The following is a 19,130-nucleotide window of genomic DNA, read 5'->3' as shown; positions in this document are numbered from 1 at the left end:
AGCAGTGCAATTATTGTCAGCCGGTGGAAAAGCTTCTCCTGCGAGTACAATTCTCACCAATGACACAGCCGGAATGTCAAGGTGGAAATTGATGAAATAGTCCCCCGCCTAATGCCCACATAGTTCTTTTTCCTCCCACGATATCGAGTCTGTGAGCAGCATTGTTTGACGGAAAAAAAGAAATCCCTTTCAATTTATATCAGTGTGGTATTAACGCTAATGAGTGTATTCGTTTCAGAGTGTCATTGAGAAGAAAGAAGCAACATTGATCACTTGTCATAATGCGGCTAATAGATGAGCACCCCATGCATATATTATGATAACCCTCTCCTACTCCTCCCAATCTCCCCACTCGAGTTCCTGTGGGAGTAGTTTTTACATACTAATTTCCTCACCTGAAAGCAGTGCCACGCAGGCAGATAATCAGGATGGCTACTTCAGAATCAGAATCAGAATCATCTTTATTGCCAAGTATGTAGAACACACAAGGAATTTGTTTCCGGTAGAACACGCTGCACTAGTATCGTCGTCAAAAAAAAAAAACTGCTAAGTGGCACTATACAGTTCCATTTTGGCTACTGTTGAAAGAGTTCAAAGAGTTAATGGCTTGGGGGAAGAAGCTGTTTAAATGTCTGCTGGATTTGGTGCGGTAGCGCCTGCCTGAGGGGAGCAGCTGGAAGCCAGTTGGGTCGACAATTTATTTTGGTGGACTTATTTGGAATTTGCACCACGTTGAAAATGATGCTCCCCCCCACCAAACCAGCTGGGATAGCCTCGAGGACCCCACACAACCCGTGTGAGCATAAAGCAGATTACGTCTGTGTAAACTCTCAGTCCTACAGGAGTGGTCCATCGATGAGAAGGTTTCTTCAGCTGTCATCTGTACTTTTTTGAAGGTGTCGGACATTTTGCCTCCTATCCAAGAGGCTTCGTCAGCGAACTAACGTCTTACTGGCCGTATCGGCTCTATTTATATATCCTTAATGTCCAGACATGGCGGCGCCGGACACAGCTATGATAGGTCCCTACTCTCAGGTTGGGGGGAGCAGAGGACCACTCCCTGTGGCGCCACTGATTGTTCCTACATTCCTGACTAACGACTGGCCTGTTTGCCCCACTCCCACCGGTATCACCTCATCAACATAAATTTCACCCATTGTGGCTAATCTGTACATGGAAGAGATGGAGAAACAGGCCCTCACATCCTTCCCGGGGACAAAACCTAGACACTGGTTTAGATATGTGGACAATACTTTTGTCATAATTAAAAAACAAGAAATTCAATCCTTCACAGATCACCTCAACTCGGTAGACATCAACATTAAATTTACTCGTGAGGTCATTAAAGAGAACAAACTAGCCTTCTTGGATTGTAAAGTCATTATAAAAGAGGACAGAGCGCTAAAAACAGAAGTCTTTAGGAAGGCTACGCACACTGACCAATACTTACTTTTTGATTCTAACCACCCTTTACAACACAAACTAGGAGTTATCAGAACCCTCCAGACCAACTAAGACCAACAAGCATTGAAGGTAGAGAAAATGAGTCAAAACATATCAGGAGAGCACTCACTAACTGTGGGTACCCTCAGTGGTCATTCAACAAATGTCAGAAAGAAAGAATAGGGAATGAAATCAATAATTCTCAAGATACAAAAAGGAGAGGAGTAGCAGTACCTTACATTGCACGAGTTTCTGGAAAAACTACAAAGAGTCCTTTGGCAACACAAAATTCCTACTTATTTCAAACCGATAAACACATTCAGGCAAAAATTAGTGCATCCAAAAGATAGGCTGCCAAATGAAAAACAAAGTAACGTAGTTAATTCGATACACTGTAAGAATGAAAATTGTAAAGAGCAGTACATTGGGGAGTCTAAACAAATTCTCAAAAAAATACTTTATCAACATTGCAGGGATAATACTAGTGGGCCTCAATCGGCAGTACATTTGCCTCTAAAAGCTAGCAACCACTCATTTGACGACAATGAGGTTAAAATCTTAGCAAAAGAACATAGATCGTTTGAAAGGGGAGTAAAAGAAGCGATTCTCATAAAACAACTAAATCCTTCATTAAACCGGTCTGGTGGGGTGAGGTTCAATTTGGATCGTTCATACAATAGCCTGCTTAGGCAACACAGGTTAGGCAACATTCGTAATGCTGATGAGGTGATACCGGAGGGAGTGGGGCAAACAGGCCAGTCGTTAGTCAGGAATGTAGGAACAATCAGTGGGGCCACAGGGAGTGGTCCTCTGCTCCCCCCAACCTGAGAGTAGGGACCTATCATAGCTGTGTCCGGCACCGCCATGTCTGGACATTAGGGATATATAAATAGAGCCGATACGACCAGTAGGACTTTAGTTCGCTGACGAAGCCTCTTGGATAGGAGACGAAACGTCCGACACCTTCAAAAAATCCTAATTGCTATATGGCTTTAGAGTTATCTGAGCTTGAAATGGGGGGTGCGGTATAAAAGGCAAATGCTGCCCCGTTGTGGGAGGGAAAAACATGGCCAGAGGTCTTACCAGCACTTTATCTGCACCCCCTCGCAAGAAAAAAAATAAACCTGAACAAGTGAACGAGTTAACTTCCTACATCTAGGAAACCAACTTTTCCACCTATCTTTATAAAACTCCTCTATCGCATTTGAAAAGCGACGTAGACCGGCAACAGATCGAACGCCAAACAGAAGCACAGGGTCGCTGTCACGCCTCTTTCTTCCTGCTTTGGCAACAGCGCATGCTTTTATCTCTCAAGGATGCTCTCTCCGTAAGGAAACGCTCCACTCGTATTATATCTCCTTGGCCGCCATGAATAATCATTTGGCCCAGATCATCAACGTCGCCATCCAGTTAAGTAAAGTCCTTGATTGCAACCAGACTGCGGAGGACAGCGAGAGTTTTTCAACCACTAATGGAAGTAGTGGCCCGTGTATCATTTTTTTGACACAGGCCACGTTTTATGGTGATCATAAAGTAAGGCGAAGTGTCTCGCGGAGTCAGCCGTGAACGAGGAAAGGTGGCAGCCGTGAACGAGGCAAGGTGGCAGCCGCTCGCCGTTCGCCAGGTGTCGGCACATCCTCAGCGGCACAAAACACCTTCATCCAATCGCATCACTCGTTTTCACTCACCGTTCATGAAGCTCTCGGGCCAGTTTATGAAAAATTCATTTGCCCGGTGGGATAAACAGCAAGCTCAGCGCCAAACGGCAGTTGTTTTGTCCCGCCCTCACCTTACAACGCGACGGCTGCCGTATGTCATGTGCCCGAACCAAAAGAGACGCTTTGCGGGCAAACAGGAGTGCGGAAATGACGCAGCGTGACAATCCAGTGAGAGTGTTTCACAGACGCGACGGGGGCCGCGGCCTGTCGAGCACCAAGGATTTTATTTCAATGGCTTGGAAATTGTAAAAGTTGGACTTCTGTGGGAGGTCAGCAAAATGGAAAAAAAGGTCACGAATACAGGTGCGAAATTTCCATTCCATTCAGTTATGTAATAGTTGGAACTAACTGTAGCACAAGAATACGGATTGTCAAATATCGGTCAAGGCTATGATTTTTCTAAAAAATATTCCCAAAACGGAAAGAATAAAATTAATTTTTGGAGAAAAGTGGGGTGAAAGAGAAAAAAAATCTGGCCATTTGACTAAATATAGGTATGAGCACTGTGTGATGATCCATCCCAAAAAAACAATCGCTATTAACTCATTCCCAGCCAGACGATGTGCAAAAATGTGTCCTCTCCAGTGCCAGGGTTTTTGTCATTTTCACTCAAATTGCAGGACTATGCGAGCATTAAATGTGGTGTAAGAAACCTTATTTCTCTCTCTCTTTCATCATCATTGATCATTTCATCATTCAGGAAAAAAAGAGTTAATTCCTAACTTATATGGGTCTGGAGTTATCTGAGCTTGAAATGGGGGCGGCTGTACAAAAGGCAAATGCTGCCCCCTCGTGGGAAGGAAAAACATGAACAGAGGTCTGACCAGCACTTTATCGGCACTCTTTCATAAGAAAAACCAAAACCAGAACAAATTCGGGAATCATCATGCACACATCATGCGTTTCAATTCACGAATAAATTTGGGAATGACAGTGAATGAGATAACATACGGCGATGTGGAGGAAATTAACTTCAATTGAATTCCTTCAGCAGTAATAAGAAAAAAGAAAACAAATTCTAAAATACACTGATCAACTGATGCCACCAGACTGGACTCTGTTTTTGTGACACTCAAACCAATAGATGCACAAAAGCTATGGAAGATTGTTGTCAACAGTGCTGTAGGCATTGTCACATGAAATTGTAAAAAGTGTCTGTTTCATCCCATTGACAATAAATAAATAAATAAATAAATAACAACATTAATGTATTGAATTGATTCAATTACTTGAATTAACTCAATTAGGTTAATTAAGTAAATAAAATAAAATAAACGAATGACATAAATAAAATAAATAAAACAAATAAAATAAATAGGGCGGCCCGGTAGTCGAGTGGTTAGCACGTCGGCTTCACAGTGCAGAGGTCGCCGGTTCGCGTCCCGCTCCGGCCACCCTGTGTGGAGCTTGCATGTTCTCCCCGGGCCCGCGTGGGCTTCCTCCGGGTCCTCCGGTTTCCTCCCACAATCCAAAAACATCATGCATGGCAGGCAGATTTAAAACTCCAAATTGTGCCGAGGTGTGAGTGTGAGAGTGACTGTTGTTTGTCTTTGTGTGTCCTGTGATTGGCTGGCGACCAATTCAGGGTGTCCCCCGCCTCGTGCCCGAAGACAGCTGGGACCTCGCGACCCTAATTAGGAATAAGCGGTACGGAAAATGGATGGATGGATGAATAAAATAAATAAAATAAATAACACCATTAATCCATTGAATTTATTAAATTAATTAATTCAATTACATAAATTAAGTAAACAAAATAATGACATAAATAAAATAAATAAAACAAATAAAATGAAATAAATAACACCATTAATCCATTGAATTGATTAAATTACTTAAATTAATTCAATACATAAAATAAATTAATGACATGAATAAAAACATTAATGAATAAAATAAAATGAACTATTAATGCACAGACCATACCAGATTTTGTTGTCACATGCAGGAAACAGACATACATTGAATTTCCAGTTGCATTGTGACTTATGCGCATGACTGATCTGAATTTGCACAAAATTACCGGGTGCCCATGGCTATATATAGGATGTTGAGACACGAGCAATGAAAACACGCGCATCAGATAAATTTAATCTCACTCTATTGGAATTACATTCGGAGTCGAATTCAAATGATAGACAATGTAATCCATATCCGAAGCCCGACAAATCCCTCTGTGCATAAATCCATTTCTTTCAGTCCGCCAGAATAATAGCAGCCTGAAGTCGGGCGGGATAAGAAGAGTGCAATAGGCGTTGTACTCCCCGCCCTCCGCCCCCTTCACTGCCAGCCAAGGTTAATTTGCACGAGGCTCACAATGGTCATTGTGTTAAAATCATATTCTCATTGGCCCAAGTGCAGTGATTAGTGTTGTGGTCACTGATATGCAAGCCCGGAAAAGCCTTTAAGATCCGACTGGCTCTCGGGGAGGAGAAGCTCCGAGATGGTCTTGGATCACCCATCGCTTAAGTATTGGAGTGATGGGTGATTAGTCGTGGCTCAGTCCTTTTTTTTCAATCACCTGGGTTCACACACTTCCATCCAAACTACTGACACACGCATCACACGTATCGATGTGGCTGGCTTCAAACCCGTTTTGTGAATGATAAAGAAAATCACACTCCAACAGAAAGTCCCGACTGTGGGGAAAAATGATCCTGCCTTAACCACTCTTGAACACCTGCACACAATGAGAACCAAGATTACGGCAAGGAAAATCCAACTGGACCCCCCCCCCACACCCTGCCCACCACCTCTTCCAGCTACTCCCTTCAAGTAAACACAATCAAGCCAGGAGACATTCAAACAACTTAGTTTCCTCTTACATTTTAGGAAAAGTATTAAAGCTGATGAGAAAATGTGTGCACATTTTCGGTTTGCTTAACTCAGAAAGTACCTGGCATGAAGACGCTTCATGGATTTAAATGGATGGGAGAAGCTGCATAGACAAAGACTCCCTTTTTCGCCTGCCGTCCACACCAAGAATATGGCTTGATACTAGTGCATGAGGAGAGTCATTCAAGCTAAAGCGGTTGATAAGGTTAAAAAAAAAAAAAAAAAAAAAAAAAAATATTTAGTAAAAAAAAAAAAACTGCCTCAGCTGGTTGTAGTGCAGAAGCGCACATCAATTCACCTTTAACACAAGATCTAATTTTGCATATTCAATTAGTCCCGCCATCTTTACTAGAGAGATTATATACTTTTTTGATTAACCGGTTTTCTTTTACTTGCTGGAGATTATATGGTGAGGAGGATGGGGAGTGTAGGGGGATACGGAGGGGGGCTGAAAAGGAAAGATGCACCGTAATGCCATAAACTTCAATTCATGTCGTGGTGGTCCCTGCGAGGAGCGTGTAATCGCCATGACACACTGATGTAATCCATTTAAAACACTTGGCTTGATCCTAAGGAAGCTTTGACACCCACTGTAGGCTTTTCTTTCTTTTTATTGTATTTATTATTTTTTTTTTATCTCTCACTCCATCCAAGCCACATATGTTTCACTGACTGTCTGCAATTAGCATGGCTGCCTGCAGCGGCTGAGCGGATGTTCTCGCCGAAACACCTTTGGATCATTTCCAAAAGAAAGCGTGACCTCATTGTCCACAAAAAGAGGCGCTCTGTGGCGCGCACTTTTTTTTCTTTCCCCATCCTGACGAGCCCTCAATAATGGTGGCACCCGGATATGGCTGCCTAAGCAAACATTAGCTCACACTTGAACCTTTGTGACAGCGTCTGCAGTTGATGTCGCCAGTGAGTTGTTAAAAGCAAAACTTCATGTAGTAAATATGCTGCCGGGTTTTATTTAATACAGAATAGCCTGAGAGATCAAAGCTAATTGAACTAATTGCACACTCAGAGGGACCATATTAAACGATTTAGCCACCAATAAACGTTGGGCGCTGTCGATGAGTTTTTCCTCACAGAATGTTTTGCGGTAGTCGATTGAGACCAAATTTTGTCACCACACAGGATGACGGAACATCTGAACTTTGGTGTTTTAGCTTCACCGTTCTGTCTAGGAGTGTTTCTAAATCTTTATTGAGCCGGGTGGCTTTTGGATTGGTTTGGGTTAGCCTTTATTCTTGTCGCAGTGGAGAAATTTACAATTTTACAATTTACAAATGAGATGAGATGAGACAAAAAAAGTACAAGATGGCGCCCGAGTGGGCATGAGCCTAAAGCGTTTGATGGTTCTCTTTATTTGTAAGTAGGTTCGTTGTCAGATCTCTCAGGCAGGTGACGCGCAGGGCTTGATCGTGGCGTGAAGTTGAGCAAGTCGTGCCGTGATGTCCGTCCGACGCCCGGCGTGAGCCAGGCGTGCCTGTGCGGAGCTTTGCAAGTCTCTTTGAGTCTGAGATGATTCTGCCCCGTGGTTCGCCCAATCTCTCTGTCCCGCGACAGCTCCTTTTATACCATTTTCAAGCGTGTGCTATGCGTCAGGGTGAGACGCACATCAAGGAGATCAAGGAATTGAAAGACATGAAAGGGTTGAAAGGCGCACTTCAAAATCATACACACGTGTGACGCCACAAGCCTTGCTTTTTTTGTTGTTTTTGTCTTGTTTTGTGTTTTCTTTTGTTACTTTGTGTTGTTATGCGTCATGTGGAACGGATGCGGATTGTTTTTCAGCATTTTTGGCCACAACATTCATCAAGGAGGAGACGATGCTGAGCGGTTGCGCCTTTTCGGCAGCATAAATATGCCAGTACTGTACACCACAGGGGCCATTGTGCTTTTTTGCGCCTGTATTGGGCAGCATCTTCACAGGTCGGTGCTGTTGGACAGTCTGCGGCTGGAAGGATGCATGGCATGAGCAGCCCGCGATAAGAAGAAAGGAGGGTCAGCGCAGAGCGCCGATGCGGATGTGGAACTGTCGCGGCTTGGAATTAAAGCGGATTTATGTGGGACAGGAGATATGAAACAATCTCTTTTCGTTAATGGATGCTACAGCTACGTGTTTGCTTTCAACATTTAGCTTGTAGTCAACGTGCACGTTCCACCATGATTTCCCTGATCCACTGGTGAAAAGATGCTTTGATGCTCTCCTCTTTCATCTACAACTGCTTCATGTAACAAAGAGGGAACAGAAAGTCCTTAAGAAGGAATGACTATGTGTCTTTGTGTTGTCATATTGTCTTTGTGTTGTCATATTATTTGTTATTTAGTTTTTTTGTACTTTTGACTTCAAGAGTAAGACTTCGCGAGTGTATTTTGTATGTATTTTGTTTTTCTATTTTCATTCCTTTCATCACTTTGCTGCTATGAAATGTACATTTCTCCACTGTGAGACTAATAAAGGAAAATCCAATCCAAAGTAATGAATGTAAGAGGAAAGGAAAGGAAGAAGTAGAAAAAAGCTCTCATTCCTTCATCTTGAGGGACGAAAAACTAAATAATAAATAATGGGACACAAAACAACTACACAAAAGACATAGACAGTCATTCAATCGTAAGCACTTCCTGCAACCCCCTTTGTTGTATGAAGTTCTACTTGATGAAAGAAGAGAATATCAAAGCGTCCTTTTCACCAGTGGATCAGGGACATCATTATCAAATGTGCACATCTGCTTCAAGCTATATGTTGAAAGCAGACACACAGCTATTGCATCCATTACTGAAAAGAGACAGTCTCACATCTTCTGTCCGACGTAAATCCACTTCAATTCCAAGCCGCAACTCACAGTTCCACATACACATCGACGCTCTGCGCTAACGCTCCTTTCTTTTGTATTCTGGATCGTGTTTTGTGTGATTTTGTAAGCCAAACATACATGTGCGAAATGGGCATCATTTTTGCTCATGTCCGTCATTGTTTACTTTTTTGCGCCTTTTGTGATTTGTTTTCCACCGTATGGAGAGTAAATACACTAACATATATCATATACCCCATCCCCTTTCAAATTGCTGCTGTGGACTGAAAATTTGCCCATTGTGGGACAAATAAAGGTTTTCTGATTCTGATTCTGATATGCTTTATACTATATTTTTATACTTTGCACTATGTGCAGTTTGTTTTATAAAACATTTTTGTGCAATTGTACATTTCAGTCTTCTGTCCAAAATGTAATACAAAATATATTATTATTATTATAGTGTATTCCATATGTCGAAATGTTTAAAATTAAGTTGTTTGTGTTAACATATGAAAATATAACGTGAATTAATGTTTTTTCTGGTCCAATTTCAGCCTCCAAAGTTTTTTTAGCGTTCAATTTATCGCACCAAGGCATAATGTCTGCCTGGTGCCGTGTTAGTAATCCGGCTCATCCACCGGATTTGCAAATAAATAAATAAATAAATAAATAAATAACATCAACTCTCGAAGGATATCACATTCCCCAAGTCCACAGCTCAATCTCACCTTCCTTGCCCAACTGCCACACCCCACTCCACGCTCACCCCCTCCATCCTCCGCCGCATCTTCTCATCCCACTTTCATTCCGACTAGATGGATCGTCTCACACTCAATTCCACGCTTCCTCAGACGGAGAGATTGATTCGTCTGCAGGACTCCTCTGACCTTTGATATGATCCAATAAGGGACACATGGCGCTAACCATATTAGCCAATCAAAGTACGTGTGGGGGGATGAGGAGTGGGAGGGTGGCGCATTTGGAGTGAAAGGAATGCGTTGCCCTTCCCCGGGAAGCATTTCGCCGACTATCTTTTTTCCATAGTGCTTGGTTGTCTGGCCATCTCATGCCAACCCGAATGGCTTGGCCCAGGGGGCGGGGGGTAATAAAAGATGCAAATTGCACTTTGCCCAAAGGCTCTTTGCATCAAATTAAATTTTTACATCGATCCAAGCTATTTCTACAGGAATGATGTGGCACATTTATCTTCTTCCCTGCCTCGCCTCTCTTTTTGTCTCTCCTCTGTCCGTTTATTTAGGTATTCTGTTGCCATCATCATGGGTATTCCCACATTACCCCTTTTAACGCTATTCCTTGGGGGGAATTTGATCCTTTCAGACTTTATAGTCCCTTTTTTCCAGGGCTGCTGTGATGCTATAATAAGATTTAACTACAGGTATAAGCCTTACAATTGAAGGGTGATCGCTTTCTTTAAAACCTTCAATGCATGCACATCGCTTGAGGGAAAATTTTAGAAAATTTTCATCTGGAATAGCAATGTTGTACCTCCGTGAATAAGTAGATACCTACAACACGGAATTTTATATATTGAATGTCATTCATGTGCCATTCATGTGCTGATCCGCTTTATCCTCACAAGGGTCGTGGGGTCTTCGGGTAGTAAGTGGTGGGGACACCACCAGGTTGGTGGGGACACCACCAGGTTGCCAGCCAATTGCAGGGTACACACAGACGAACAAACAAACACACTAACAGTCACACCTAAAGGCAACTTTGAGTCATCTCTTTACCTGCTATGCATGTTTTTGGAATGTCGGAGGAAACATGAGTACCCGGAGCAAACCCACACAGGGCCAGAGAGAGCATCAAAACTCCACATAGGAAGGAGTAGCCGGAGCCGGAATCGAACCCAGTTTCTCAGCACTCTATTGCCGACACATTAACTACTGGAAGTAATACCTCCAAAAAATGGATACACGATTCGGATTAAAAAGGAAGATGAGGTATCAAAGAAAATCCAGGAGGGATTTCACCCAGTGTGCTTTGTCAAAGGTTTTTAGAGATCCCAGACTGCAGCTTGTTGAAAGAAAAAATGGGTAGATGGCCATGATGCGAATTTGCCAAGTGTTGCGAAAATGAGATCGCAAGGCCTGCCATGTAACAAGAGCAGGTGGTGGGATGCGGAGAGGGTGAGGGGCGGGGGGGTATTTGGAGAACCAAGGAGCGCCTCCTCAGTACCGTTGGCTTGTCATCTCCAAACAAGCAGAACTGAGCCTCGGAAGCCAGAGTCTTAGATAAAGACCAGCCCAATATGGCGAGAGCGTTGCAAGGGAGACTGATCCCCTGCTCTCCCACAATCCCTTATTGTCATTCTCCCATGATGCCGAGCGCCGAAGCTCCAGCAGGGCAAGTTGAGAGCAAGAATGGGGGGGTGTTTACATGTGTGCTCCCTTTCAGATCACTGTACACACAGGATTAGAAGGTTGGGGGGATTCAATGTTCTTAGCCCCCCAAAAAAATAATAAGAAATCATATCTATCACATGCATGCTCGAATCATGTTGTTTATTTATTTTTATTTTTTTAAATGTTTTCTGTCATATTTTTTATCATCATGAATCCATTAGTTTGTGTTGGTCACTATTTCAGTTTTTAACGGCAAAGCAGATGCAATGCAAAGCAGATGCGACACGCGGACTTAAAAACTCGACAGCCGATCAGCATGAAGCTATTGTGGTGACTTCACGTGACAGACTGATAATTAACGATTCAGCGTTAATTACCAAGACACGACGGACAGTACGCGCATTAAATGGCATCGTGCATCTGTTTGGGACTAGCGCTTTCGATTGGAGCTCATTTGCAAGGATTTTCGAGTCGGAATGTGTCAAAAGGGAATTTGCTGAAAATGTGGCTGCTCCGAACAAAGTGGCCCAATGACTATTAAATTTTGGGTGTTGCTGGTTTTTCAAGACTCCTCCACCTGTTTGAATGTGACTGAAAGGACAACCGACGTCTCCGGACAAGTTGTGTTCATAATTTGTAAAATGGCTTCAAATGACTTCTACTGAGCGTATTTTAATAAGATTCCACCGCATATAGCTATATTTTACGTTTTAAGACTCGCTCTGAATATTCAGAAAGTCTTGTCATTGAGTTGGTGACGAGTCCGTACGTGACGTCACGAAAGGACCGCCCCCTGACCGAAAAAAGACACATTGTAGCAGTCCTTCCATCACGTCAATGTATTTTTCTGTACATGTTTGGTCTGAGAACCGTGTTGCACCCAAAAGCCGCCAGAAGAGCGCATCCAAGCTCCATATAAGGAATTTATCAGCCTGTGGAAGCGGAGGTGGCCACTGGAGGTCGCCATTTTGTGCCTCTTTTTTTGGGTGAGAGATTTTCCCCCAATGTTGCCTCAAAATGGCACATATAATTCTTTAATCGATTGCAAACATGTATGCTTTCCTCTTCAGAACTATTTGAATCATATTTATAACTGGATGTGCAATAAGAAATACATATTCTCCGAATCTGAAGCCATTGTTTTGATTCACAAGCAATGCTAGACGTCTTGGCGTGACGTCACGAACTGGGGGCGGGACTTTCTGAAAATGCCCAATTCGCAGCTCAATTTTTTCGCGGATTTTGGACACTTTAAGTCATTTTTATTGGTGTTTTGCATTTGACTAAAAATAAAGTGAAAAAGTGACGTCGGTTGTCCTTTAAGGTTGAGTTCAGGCAGGAGCGATAGAAAAAAAATATATATTTCTTATTCACTGCCAGATGTGCAAAAAATGTGTTCACTCCAGTGCCAGGGTTTTGTCATTGTCACTCAAATTCCAGGGTCAACAAAATATTTAGTTTTAGGACAATATAGTATTTCAATTCAGCATAAGAAACCTTAAACTCTCTTCATCAGAAAAAAATAGTTAATTCCCAAGTTATATGGATCTGGAGTTATCTGAGCTTGAAATGGGGGCCGCTGTACCTCGTGCCAGAGGTTACACTAGCGGTTTATCAGCACCGCTCCATCCTCACGAGAAAAAAATGGGAATGGCGCTACACGTCATATTTTCAATTTCCAAATAAATTCCGAGACGGCAATGAATAAGTTAGGAGTGGAGAATATCAATGTGAACAACAGTTCTTTGCCGTTTCTTTACGATGTTCACCAACTGTGCGTTCCTGGCCGGTGTAAAAAGGAAGAAAAAAAAACCTTTGGAGCATTTCAGAAGCTGGTTCTAGACGAGGGACGTGCTTGACTCTTACTCTTTCCTCAAAGTACATTCATCTTAATGACATATTGATCAGTTGGATATATAATCAATCGTTTCTGGGGGGGAGGGGCACCGGGGAACAGTGGTTAGTGCGTCGACTTCACATACCAGAGGTTCAATTCCAACCCCGGCCTCCCAGTAGAGCTTGCATGTTCTCCATGTGCCCGGGTGGGTTTTCTCTGGGTACCCCGGTTTCCTTCCACATTCCAAAAACATGCATTGACTGAACACTTGAAATTGTCATTGGAGTGTGAGAGTGAGTGCGAATGGTTATTGGTCTCTGTGTGACCTGCGATTGACTGGCAACCAGTTCAGGGTGTCCCCCACCTGCTGTCCGAAGACAGCTGGTATGGGCTCGTGCACCTTCTGTGACCCTTGTGAGGATAAAATGTATGGGAAAATGGATGGACGGATCTTTCAATGCCAGTCTGTCAATAGAAATGCAACTGATTTGAGGCATTTAAATGAATAATAAAATCAAATAAAAATGTACAATCGAAAGAAAACATAAATAAATAAATACTTAAAAAAATTAATGTGGAGGACCGTTGATCTTGAGCATGGCAAACCTGCGATTATGTATGTATGCATCAGCTCAGTATTATGATTAAACAACTTTATTCAAATAAACTGTACCCAGAAAAAAAAAAGATTTAAAAATTCTCCCCATCTAAGTAGTCATTGGGACTCACAAATTAAGACTCGCTGGTGACATGTTCACTACATCGGGCATGTTCAAAATTGAAGTGCTCTTTCTCTTTCTCTTTTTCTCTGATTTCAATTCAATTTACATGTCACAGGAAAGATCCCCATTTTTATTGTTCCAGTGGTGGGCTGTGCATATCATATCATATGATCATATCATAACTTGTGAAGAAAGTAATACTGTTATTAAACTGTTTGAGTTTTTACTATGAACATGTGGATTCATGAAATGGGGTCAGAAGGTCGCTCTTTCACACTGCAGAGAAGATCGAACAACAGGATTGGGAAGCATTTCCGACCTTTCTTAATTATGTCCATTTTTTCTTGAAAAGTCCATCTTGAAAATGGCTTCAACAGTAAATCTGCAACCAAATCAATTTCTTCTCCTCCTTCGGCTATTGTGGGTTGACAAAATCGCAATTCAGTCAACACAACAATGTATTTGCTTATGCAGCGCGCTACCGATACAGTGTGCTAGCTCTGGCCAGTTTGCTCTTGTCACATCGCAACTGGTGATACTATTTTTGACTGGTTAAAGCAATAGACATTAGTTAAAGCAACAGAGTCATTGACACCGCATGTAATCCGACAGGGCCTGCAGAACTGATTCAGAAGGCGTCCAGTTAGATTTCTGACCCTGGTAACAAATGACGGCTGAAATGTTATTGGCTAAATGCTTAAATATGAAAGCACACGCCTGGAAACAGCACAACAGGGGAAAGCAATGGAATAAAGCTGAAACAGAATTTGAAATTATTTAATAAGAATTTATGGACAAAATATAATTAATCAGGATTTTTTTTTTTAGGCCAGCAGAAACGTCCTTGCAGGCCCTGACAGCCCACCACTGGATGATTCCCGCATAGCATCAGCTGTTATTGAACCCTGGCACTTTGGTGTTTCTGTGTTCATTCCCAACACACATGTGGAGGGTGTGTCACAAGTCTGGATGGAAAGAATGAAAAGAGCTCAAAACCTGGTGCGTCAAAAAAAAAAGAAAAGAAAACAGAATAAGTTCCTAAATCCTGCAAATAGCAGATTACTCTCATCAACAGCGATACCTGAATTTCTTAAGTTTACGCTTAGACACGATCCTCCAACGACCAAAATAAAATTCCGTGCATTGATTAAAAATTCTAGAACCCGCTTTCACTTTCCCGTCTGCTCGGATTCGCCGCAATCATTTACCATTCTGGAATTCCCTTCGATGCTAACTGAGTAGAGTCTAATTGATTTCTCTTGCTGGTTCCAGGCTTTGAGTTACGCGAAGAGGCCTTAATCCTCATGGCCTTCATAGCCGTCACAGCGGCGGCGGCGGAATTTATACAAGCGGGAAAGAAGCAGCATATGCAGAGAAGCATGCATATGTGAGCTCACCGGCCGGAATACAAGAAAGGATCCTTTAATTGGGGAGAAGTCAGCGGTTGGATCACATAGATCAAACTTAATGGCGTTCGCATCTCCCGCGGAAGGCAAACATTGTCGTGGCGCAACTTAACAAGGGTGTGATTTACGAGCACAACCGCAGAAGTAAATAGCGCAGGTGAGTCGCTTTTGTCGGTCACAGCAATTTTAGAGATTCGCTCGGGGGAAAAAGGCTTCACCTGCGTATTTGTCACGCTAAAAGCGTCAGTGGGACTAAACAAGAAAGCACTCGGATGTTTAAATAGTGTATGGCATGCACCGTCAGTAATTTTAAATAGCGCTAAAGGTACCATTTTGTCTTGTTTGTTTTTTAAACATTACATAAAAAAATTGCTTCAATTTAAATCCCGTTGCAGGGAAGAATCCATGACCTCGAGCAAAAAGGGGATTCAAGCAGGTCATGAGCAGACACATGTTGTCATTACAATAATTTATAACACCATGTATTACATATAAAATCCGAAGGACAAGCCAAGGAATAACCCTCACAAACACAAGACAGGCAGGTACAAGAACAAAATTGTCTAAAAAAAATGAGGACAGATGTAGTCAATCATCGTGAATTACGCCGACTTGTGTCATTCACATTAAATTCAAATTTGTGACACTGTATTACAGGTAAAACATAATGGGAGACATGCCCACCAGGATGTTAAAATGACAAACAGAGAGAGTGATGCACCAAAGTACAGCCATTCATTTTTTAAAAAGTGCATTCATTTCATTAGCACTGTTCTGTATTAAATATAAACATAGATAACGAGGAACTGCCACCTTGCCCTGCATAAGATCTATTCCAAGAAGACAAGCCTTCCCGGCAAATTATTTCGGCTGTTGCTAGGCAGACTATGGGGGCGGATTTATTTATGTATGTGTTTATTTATTTATTTATTTATTTATTTATTTATTTATTTATTTGTTTGTTTGTTTATTTATTTTTAATGAAGGCATCTTATATCCTACCATAGAAACTTTGATGAGAAGGTTTCTTCAGCCATCATCTGTACAATTTTAAAGGTTTCGGACGTTTCGCCTCCTATCCAAGAGGCTTCGTCAGCGAACTAAAGTCTGACTGGTCGTATCGGCCCTATTTATATATCCCTAATGTCCAGGCATGGCGGCGCCGGACACAGCTATGATAGGTCCCTCCTCTCAGGTTGGGGGGCAGAGGACCCCTCCCTGTGGCCCCACTGATTGTTCCTACATTCCTGACTAACGACTGGCCTATTTCCCCCACTCCCACCGGTATCACCTCATCAGCATTACGAATGTTGCCTTCCCAGTGCAGAGGTCGCCGGTTCGCGTCCCGGTCCGGCCTCCCTGTGTGGAGTTTGCATGTTCTCCCAGGACCCGCGTGGGTTTTCACCGGGTCCTCCGGTTTCCTCCCACACTCCAAAAACATGCATGGCAGGCAGATTGACCACTCCAAATTGTCCCTAAGTCTGAGTGTGAGAGTGACTGTTTTATGTCTTTGTGTGCCCTGCGATTGGCTGGCAACCAATTCAGGGTGTCCCCCGCCTCGTGCCCGAAGACAGCTGAGATAGGCTCCAGCAACCCCCGCGACCTTAATGAGGAATAAGCGGTACGGAAAATGAGATGAGATGAGATAAATAAATAAATAAATAAATAAATAAATAAATAAATAGTTGTCTGAATCGTTAAATAAAAAATACATCTGAAATATATATAGACAAATATATCAATACATAAATCAATAAATACTTAAGTAACTAGTTACATGAATAGTTAAATAAAAATACAGTAAAGTCTCGTTATATCGATATTCAAGGGAGTCCGAAAAATATCGATATAACCGGGACTATCGATATATCCGACCCTGTTTGCATGTAATTTTCTCCGTGCGTGCATCGAAATAGTATCGATATAACCGGGACTATCGATATATCCGATATCGATATAACAAGACTTTACTGTATATACATGGTTTGATAAATAAAACAAATAAAAATAAATATATAATATATAAAAATAGATAAAAATAAATAAATAAATAAATAAATAAATAAAGATACACAAAAATAAATAAATAAACAAATACATAAATATAAAAATAATGCATAAATGAATACATAAATACATAAATAATAAAGAACTAAATAAATAAATAAATAATGGATCCAATCTCTTCTGTTGCATAAACATAATTACACATCTGAACTGTCCAAATATTTCCCCTTTAACCCACTGTTAGCTGGAATATAACCCTTTTTCAAAATTGGCACACCAGTCTAAAGCCACAATCTACATGCTAACGGACAGATCGGGCCCTGAGAAAAAAAAAGTATTTATATAGTATATACAATTTCCTCCCTCTACGCTCTCCTGTCTTTCTAAGCATGACATGCGTGTGCACATTTAAGAAAATAAGGCACTAAAAGCAGCCAAGACAGCAGCTACCCAAAAGGAAGATGCAATTTCGGGGTGTAAGCATGATGTGAATTTTTAGCTTCTTTTTGCACTTACATGAAGGTGGGCGATGTGGATTTGTCATATGAATAAAATTCTGATGTTTGAGGGACACAAATACATTCATGAATTATTGTGATAATGTCACACAATTCTAGAATGAACAAACATCGCTACTGTTAGATCGATACTGTTTTTTTACCCAAGGGCTCCAAAATAAATAAATAAATAAATAAACACCCCGAAAAACACATTTGCAAAAGGAAGGTGTGAAAAAATGTGATGTCAACATTGGTAGTTTTAACATCACGCCTGGTTAAGACCACTAGAGGTGTAAGCAGGGTGGGGATGTTCGAGGGGCAGTGGAGCCCACTTCCTTACATCGGTCCAAGCGGAAGTATGGACAATTGCACAATATTACAACGCCTACGCTTATTACCAATGTTCTCATTCACTTTGCTCAACTTTTTCTGTCACAATCCCAGCTTTCGATGTAACAACCATTTTGAAGTTTCAAATGACGTCTTTTGCTTTACATGCCAAATAATAATGATTAAAAAAAGGTTGTCCAGAAAACTTTTCCCTGACCCCCCCGATATGATGCTCCAGGTGCTGGATCCTCATCTTATTTTTCTTTTGGTGTCATTCATCAGCATTTCATAATGCACAGAGTGGCACATCAGCGATATATAATTGATGGAGGGTGTATGTTGTGGAACATCATCCATCCCAACTTCATTCACAGCACATGAAAAGATGCAGAGAAAGTGTTCACTTACTATACACGCCGAACCGGTTGAACGGTAAAGCACCTGGTTACTGTGTTTAAAAAAGAGAAAGGGAGGGGGGGGGTCAGAAGATGGGGCTTGGCACTTGCAAAATTTGAATTTTCTCATCATCAAGCACTATAAAAAGGTCTTACATACCAGCGCTTGAAGGGTTGAGTCGTGGAGAAATTCCAGAGGAGTCCTTTTCATCCAAGTCAGAAAACAGCAATGCGTTTCTTATTCCAAAAAGATATTCTTTTTGTTTTCTTTTTTGTTTTGTTTCAAACTGCAAGAGAAGCATTCCATTAGCCACCCTCAAAAGTCCAAGATGATGAGCAGCGGGGGAAAGTCACAATCTAGATCACTTGAAAAGGTGGATGGAACACATGATACCTGCTCTCTTGAGCACCGTCTGGATGAGAGTGGCAAGAATGAGACGGGCAAGGGAGCAAATCCTGCTTTTCCCGTGGAAACGGAGCCGCTGCGCGCTGTCAGATTTACACCGTCACGTTTGCATATCCAAACGCACACACACATAGAAGTGCGCTCACATAGCTCATGGGCTTAGGAGGGAGTGAGAAAGAGAAACTGTGTGTGTCTCAGAGAAAGGGGAGAGAAAGCAAACGAGAGAGAGAGAGAGAGAGAGAGAGAGAGAGAGAGAGAGAGAGAGAGAGAGAGAGAGAGAGAGAGAGAGAGAGAGAGAGAGAGAGGGTGAAATGTTCCTACGCGCTCCGCATGAGGGCAAGCTTGAGTGGAAAACTCAAAACTG

General features: G+C 42.0%; 1 protein-coding gene across 38 annotated transcripts in view; it reads right to left on the bottom strand.

The window, feature by feature from the left end:
• Nucleotides 1–18,928, bottom strand: part of ptprda (protein tyrosine phosphatase receptor type Da) — a 348,859-nt gene extending 329,931 nt beyond the window's left edge. For 21 of the 38 annotated variants that reach the window (XM_088990317.1, XM_088990310.1, XM_088990319.1 and 18 more), the window contains exons 1-3: nt 18,755–18,927; nt 18,521–18,647; nt 18,374–18,413 (exon numbers count right to left, since the gene is read on the bottom strand). The gene's annotated coding sequence lies outside the window, so the exon portion shown is untranslated. Of the gene's footprint in view, nt 1–18,373; nt 18,414–18,520; nt 18,648–18,754 lie in introns of all 38 variants that reach the window. The other 17 variants (XM_088990331.1, XM_088990330.1, XM_088990329.1 and 14 more) reach the window with 3 other exon arrangements.
• Nucleotides 18,929–19,130: the final 202 nt, after the last annotated feature.

Source organism: Hippocampus bargibanti, linkage group LG02 (genome assembly GCF_051943395.1).
Source record: "Hippocampus bargibanti isolate YZ-2025 linkage group LG02, ASM5194339v1, whole genome shotgun sequence".
Classification (NCBI taxonomy): Eukaryota; Metazoa; Chordata; class Actinopteri; order Syngnathiformes; family Syngnathidae; genus Hippocampus; species Hippocampus bargibanti.
Note: the sequence above shows the minus strand (reverse complement) of the source record. Positions and strands in the feature narration are given on the sequence as shown.